We start from the raw sequence: 6,635 nt of genomic DNA on the forward strand, positions 1-6,635 counted from the left end.
CGATCTGCCGCTGCTCGCGAGGGACGCTCCGATTGCGGGCCTCCGTTCCCTCCCGCAGAGCTTCGTGCGGTCTCCAGCGCCCACCGGTGCTTTGCGCACAGCCTTGTCCCCCGGCCGGACGGGCTGGGAAAGGCCGCGACCCGCCAGGACTGGCGGACGCGCTCTGGCTCCGACCGCAGCGACGCTCGGAAGTGGCCGAGGAAATGGCTGCAGCGAGGCTTCCCAGGGCGGTGGCGGAGGAAAGCGCCCCCCAGACCGAGCGGCGTCCCCGTGCCCCCGGCGCCAACGCCCACACCGCGCGCCCGGGAAAGCGGGAGACGCGGGCACCCGCACCCGAGTGGCCCCGGGGACCGTGCGCCCAGGCAGAGGAACAGAATCGTCAGCCTGGATCTGACATTTGAATTTCGGAGCCCGCAGACCTGTTGTAGCACGGGCTGTTCATGCCACGTTGGCCTGTTCCGGCAGGAGCCCGGGGACCCTCTTGTTGACAGGCGCGCAGTTTCAGCAGTGCTGTGCACCCAGCTTGTGGGAGGTGGGATTCAAACTTGGTCAATGGGTTGAAGTTTCTATTAAAGCACGTTTCCAAGAAAGCCCTCCTTTCCTAATGCCCACTTTTAAAAGTCCTTGCGCGCGCACACACCCAGCAACGCTTTACCGCTGCTCAGGTGAGGCTGGAGTTGGAACAGACAAACCAGAGCGCAGTACGGGAAAACCGGGAAGGGCCTTGCCCAAAGGCAACCTGGTCACCTGCTGTTGTCTTGGGTCCTCTTCCCCAGCCCTAACTCCAGAAAGTTGCCAATGAAGGGACAAATCCCCGCCAAAACGGCGCTCAGAGCAAGGCGCCACCAGAAGTTTGGGAAAAGTTGAAGCGCTAGAGCGCAGGGATGCGCAGGATTTCCTGAGTGGCTGGCGGGTCTAACTAAGACAGGGATGCCAGGAAGGGCTATCCGCTGAGGCTTGGCATCTCTGGACTTAAGTCACCTTCCCTGGTTTTGGAACGCGCTTGCCAAAGTCGGCCCTCACAAAGGGCGAGGCGGTCACACCTAGGCGTTGGCTCTGGGCTCCGCTGCTCTGGCGTGCGCAGGGTCACCAGACTTGCTCATCCAGGAAGTTTTCTTCTCACGGCGCAGATCTTAGGTGTTTTTATTTTGAAGTGTACTGTACGTTTTTCCCTCGTGTTTTTTTCAAACTCTCATCCAAATGCTCCACAGTGGAAATGGGTAGTTGTGTGTTCGCACCAAATTGAGAGTGTGGGAGGCCCAGGACCTTGTGTAGCTGCCTCGCTTCCTCAGCAAAAGGCCAAGAGCGTTTCCAAGATTCCGGAGTGTAGCCTGTTGGATTCTACCTCTGCCACTCCGTAGTATTCCCTAATTATGTGAAACAAAACATTTATTCTGGGGACTCTTACCTCACTCGGAGGGGGTTTTGCAGTCGCCTTTACATGGTTTTCAGCGAAGGAAACTCTAGACATGATCAAAAAAGGACGAGTTCCCTGGCGACGGAGTCCGCTGGCGAGACGCTCAGGCGGCAGACTCTTCACACTTGTTGCTTTCGCTGGGAGTCGGGGGTTTTCATCCCTGTGTGCGCTAAACCTGAGGAAGGGTCCAGGGGGACACCCACATGGTTCAGTGAAGACCTTTTTCTCCAAGGAGTACTCACAGTCCTTCATATTCGAAAATTTTCAGCTTGCCATTTAGGTTTCGCTAGTTACCATTTAGGAGTAACTAGCGTGATTTTCCAGCTACAAGGTATAGATTCTTGTTCCTGCTGGTGATGCAAGGCGCTTTGCAGGCACTAAGGAAAGGGTGGAAAACATCAAATATTTGTTCTCTGCATCTTCCTTCTATTAAGACCGGACGCTTTCAAATTCCCATTAACTCTTTTATGGAATCAACTTTTTTTGCTGTATTTCGTGCTTTGCTCCAGTTTCTTGCTGGAGGGATCACGTTTCCTGGACAAATTAAAAATCACAAAGAGTGACAAGGGAAACGAAACTGATGATCAGTTGCATTTAATGAGTGGTCTCCCTTTTTACCAGCGGTATCCACGTTTGTTTATATAAATAAAATAGGTACTTAACCACTTTTCCTTTCTTCATGAAATATTGCTAAGTCAAATATTTAAATTACAAACACACAAAAATAAAGACTCCATCACTCACCCCTGTGTCCAGGTTTTGCAACACCTGTTGAATAAATTTCTTGTGGACTCTATCTCTTCCCTTTGAGGTTTTCCAGTGATATATTCGAAAAGGAAGACGACTGTGTCACTAAACACTAACCACTCCTAATATTTTACAAATAAACACGTTGGATCACAAGTAAGTGAATGCTTCATAAAGTTTGCAGAAGTTAAAAGTCTAAATGTTATCAGATCACCATGAAATGGAAATATAACTGAAATTATCTGCAGCAATTTCAGGAGCACAGGAAAAACTATGCCAGAAACTCATACCATTGCATTACTCTTCTTAAAATGAATTATTTCCCTCATTCTCACTCATCAAGTAATTTTCAGCCTATGTTGCAAATAATAAGACCTAAAAGAATATTATTCTTGTTGTTCAGTGCTATCAAGTCTGGTCCAATTCATAGTGACCCTGTAGAGAGTTTCCAAGGAGCAGCTGCTGAGTTCAAACCAGCCTCGTAGTTCAAACCAGCCTTGCAGTACAGCGCTTATCCTACAGTGCCTTACAAGATGCCAAAATTATTAACATGCTGATAGTGCAACATTTTTGAAAATATAAAGCATTCCTCTGCCCCTCTTTATTGATGTAATTGCTCGAGAGAAAGTTTTATATTAGTAATGAAATATTACTTAATTGGACTTGTTGCTGTTAAGTGCCATCGAGTGGGGTCCTACTCATGGGGGCCCTGTATAGGGTTTCCGAGGAACAGCTGGTGAGCTTGAACCACTGACATTGAGGTTCAAACGACCTTGCAGTCCAGGGCATTATCCCACAGAGCCACACCAGGCAGCCATAAATATTTAAGTTCTCCTTACAGCCTCCCATATGTTGCTACTTTTAAAATAAAGTTAATTATATATGTTTTAGCATATTATGCATAACAATTTGCATATAGAAGAAACAGTAGCTGTATGATTTTATCTGCTTTGAATTATATAGTCTTTACAATTGCTGTGTGTCCAAAGATATCCTAGGAAAATTTTCAATCACAATTTTCCTCTAAAAATTCTGATTTTTTTTTAAATGATAACCCTTTGAGCATTAGGTTCATGACTAATACGTTGTTGTTGTTAAGTGCCGTCGAGTCAGTTCCATGACTAATATAGTTAACATTTTATTAATTTTTTGGTAAGCATGTAGGTGGAAGTCTTACTGATTTTACTCTATCTACAACCTTAGATACTGCTCACAACTGTATATGTTATATCTAATGGATTTGTGAATGTCTCCGTGAAATACTATTACCTTCCTTTATGCACTTAAGTGCCATTCAGTCAGTTCAGACCCTTAGCAATCCTGTCTAAGTCTTCCAAGAATCAGCTGATGGGTTTGAACTGACAACCTTATGGTTAGCAGTTCAGTGTTCATCATACAGCGCCACACCAGGACTCTAATACTTTTCTTTATAATGATATGAAAGCAAATATTAATTGAATATTAAACTTTTCCACTTAGAAATAAAGGAGCTTTGGTAGCGTAGTGATTACGAATCAGGCTGCTAACCTCACGGTCGGCGGTTCAAAACTACCAGCTGTTCTGTAGGAGAAAGCTGAGACCTTCTGTTCCCGTAAAGATTTACAGCCTCGGAAACCCTGTTCAGGGTCACTATGAGTCAGAACCGACTCCACAGCACCTAACAACAACAACTTAGAAATATGTTACTGTCTTTCTGTGCCCTAGAATCAGTTAGGGCCCTTGTATGGCACTTCAGGATAAGTACCGGATGACAGGATGTCACATAACAACAACAGAATTGGTTAGATACTGGACTGCTAACCGCAAGGTCGGCAGTTCCAACCCACCAGCCACTCGTAGGAAAGCCTGTTTACGGTTGCTATGAGTCCAATCTGACTCTGCGGCACTTAACAACCACAAAACTAGAAGCAGATTCATAATGACCTTATGCCAAGTCCTGAAGCACCCTCACAACCAATGCTATAGTTAAGCCATTGTGCATACGCTGCCAATCCAAATCATTGAGGTGATCCTTGTCCTCTTTTTCCACTGATCTTCTAATTCACCAGACATGATGTCCGTCTCTTGGGACTGGTCCCTCCTGGTAACATGACCAAAGTATAGAGACACAGTCTCACCACCCTCTAGGACTGCTTCTAAGGAGTATTCAGGCTGTACTTATTCCAAGACAGATCTGTGCCTTCTACTGGCAATCCACAACAAACTGAATATTCTGTACCACACCAACATTCACAGGCATACATTCTTCTTCAGTCTTCCTTCATCACTGACTAGCTTTCACAAGCCTAGGAAGTCATTGAAAAGCCCATGGCTTGGGTCAGGTGCACCTTAGTCCTCACGGTGACAGCTTTCTGTTTTAACACTTTCAAGAGGTTTTCTGCCATAGATTTTCCCGGTGCAACATATTGTTTGGTGTTTTGACTGCTGTTTTCCATATGTATTGATTGTGGAGCCAAGTAAAATGAAATCTTTGACAACTTCAATCTGTTCTCCGTTTACCATGATGTTGCTTACTAGGCCAGTTGTGGGTTTTTTGTTGTTGTTCCTTTTGTTGAGGTGTAATTCCTACTAAAGACTGTAGTCTGTCATCTTGATTCATGAGTGCTTCATCTGCAAACTGCAAGTTAGTATTGAGCCTTCCTCCAATCCTGGTGCTGCATTCTTCATGTAGCATGTTGTTGTTGTTGTTGTTAGGTGCCATTGAGTTGGTACCGACTCACAGCGACAACAGGACAAAATGCTGCCCGGTCTTAAGCCAAACTCACATTGTTGCTACATCTGAGCCCATTGCTTCCACCACTGGACCAATCCATCTCGCTGGAGGTCTTCCTCTTTTTCTCCTACCCTCCACTTTACCAAACATGATGTCCTTCTCCAGTGACTTGTCCCTCCTGATAACATGTCTGAAGTATGAAAGACTAAGTCTGGCCATCCTGGCTTCCAAGGAGCATTCTAGTTGTACTTCTTCCAACACAGATCTGTTTGCTCTTTTGGCAATCCATGGTACTTTCATTGTTCCCCTCCAACACCATAACTGAAATGCATCAATTCTTCTACGGTCTTCCTTGTTCAGTATCCAACTTTCCCATGCATACGAGGCTATTGAAAACACCATGGCTTAGGTCAGGCGCACCTTAGTCCTCACACTAACGGCTTTGCTCTTCAACACTTTAAAGATGTTTTGTACAGCAGATTTTCCCAATGCAATAAATACTTCATTTGATTTGACTGCTACCACCATGAGTGTTGATGCAAACTGAAGTCTTTGACCACTTCAATCTTTTCTCCATTTATATGGATGTTGTTTATTGGTCCAGTATAGCATCTCAGAATTTTTTCTCAGCATACAGATTGGATAAGTATGATAAAAGAAACAACACACAACCCTGACACACCCACTTTTTAAATTGTAAACCACTCAGTGTCCCCTTTGTTCTATTCAAAAGAATGTTTTGGTCTATGTAGAGGTTTCACATGCACAATAAAATGTCCGGAATCCCCACTTTTTACAGTCTGTAATTTGTTGTGATCCATAGTCAATTAAACACACTTATTCAGTCTGTATGCTGAGCAAATAATCTTTCTGGCATTCTTCGCTTTCAGCCAATATTCATCTGACATCAGCAGTATCTATACATATAAAGTCTGTTTTGAAAAGGGTTTAGTCTCATTACTTTGATTTAAGCGTTTGTGGCTTATTTTTTAAAAACTACGGATGTACCTTGACTGGGCAATATTTCATTCTGTTGTGCATAGGGTCACTAAGAGTCAGACCCCACTCAAAGGTTCCTAACAACTGTAACAACAACCTGAGAAAAGCAATTCACAAGTAATTGCTATTGTTCCCAAGCTCCATAAAACCCTGTGTGGTCAGATTTCTCAGTTGAATAGCTAGTAAATTTTTCAGGTGTAGTGTTTGGGTTCCCACAAGCCCAGTGCCATCTTATGAAATTATTTATTCACTAGCAGACAAGTTAGACATATAGCTCTCTGAGAGGCACTGTTCATACTCTCCAAAGCCCACCAAAATCCTCAATCCAACTCATAGCAACCCTATACAGGGTTTCCAACCAGCAGCTGGTGGGTTTGACCCACCAACCTTGTGGTTCACAGTCCAGCGCTGATCCTACAGCGCCACACCACGAGTCCTCAATACTAGTTCTAAGGCAATGTCTTTAACCTTTTCCATTTTTTTGTTATGCTCTGTGCAAAACAGCTTTGTCGCAAAGAATCCTGGAACTTATACATTTAGTCCACACAGAATAACATCCAATGTAAAACTGCCTATTAAGAAATATCACAGCAGCTGGGAACTTTGGACCCAGAGAGGGAGAGGGGCTGTGTGCTGATGACCGGGAGAGGGGGCAGGGGAGCAGGCTTGCAGGGTATATCCTTTGGTTGGTTGATGATGCATGGAGGGGATTGTAACCATGGCAATGAAACAATATACGATAGGATGAATGTAAAGCTA

This window comes from Chrysochloris asiatica, unplaced genomic scaffold (assembly GCF_000296735.1).
Source record: "Chrysochloris asiatica unplaced genomic scaffold, ChrAsi1.0 scaffold00162, whole genome shotgun sequence".
In the NCBI taxonomy this organism is placed as follows: domain Eukaryota; kingdom Metazoa; phylum Chordata; class Mammalia; order Afrosoricida; family Chrysochloridae; genus Chrysochloris; species Chrysochloris asiatica.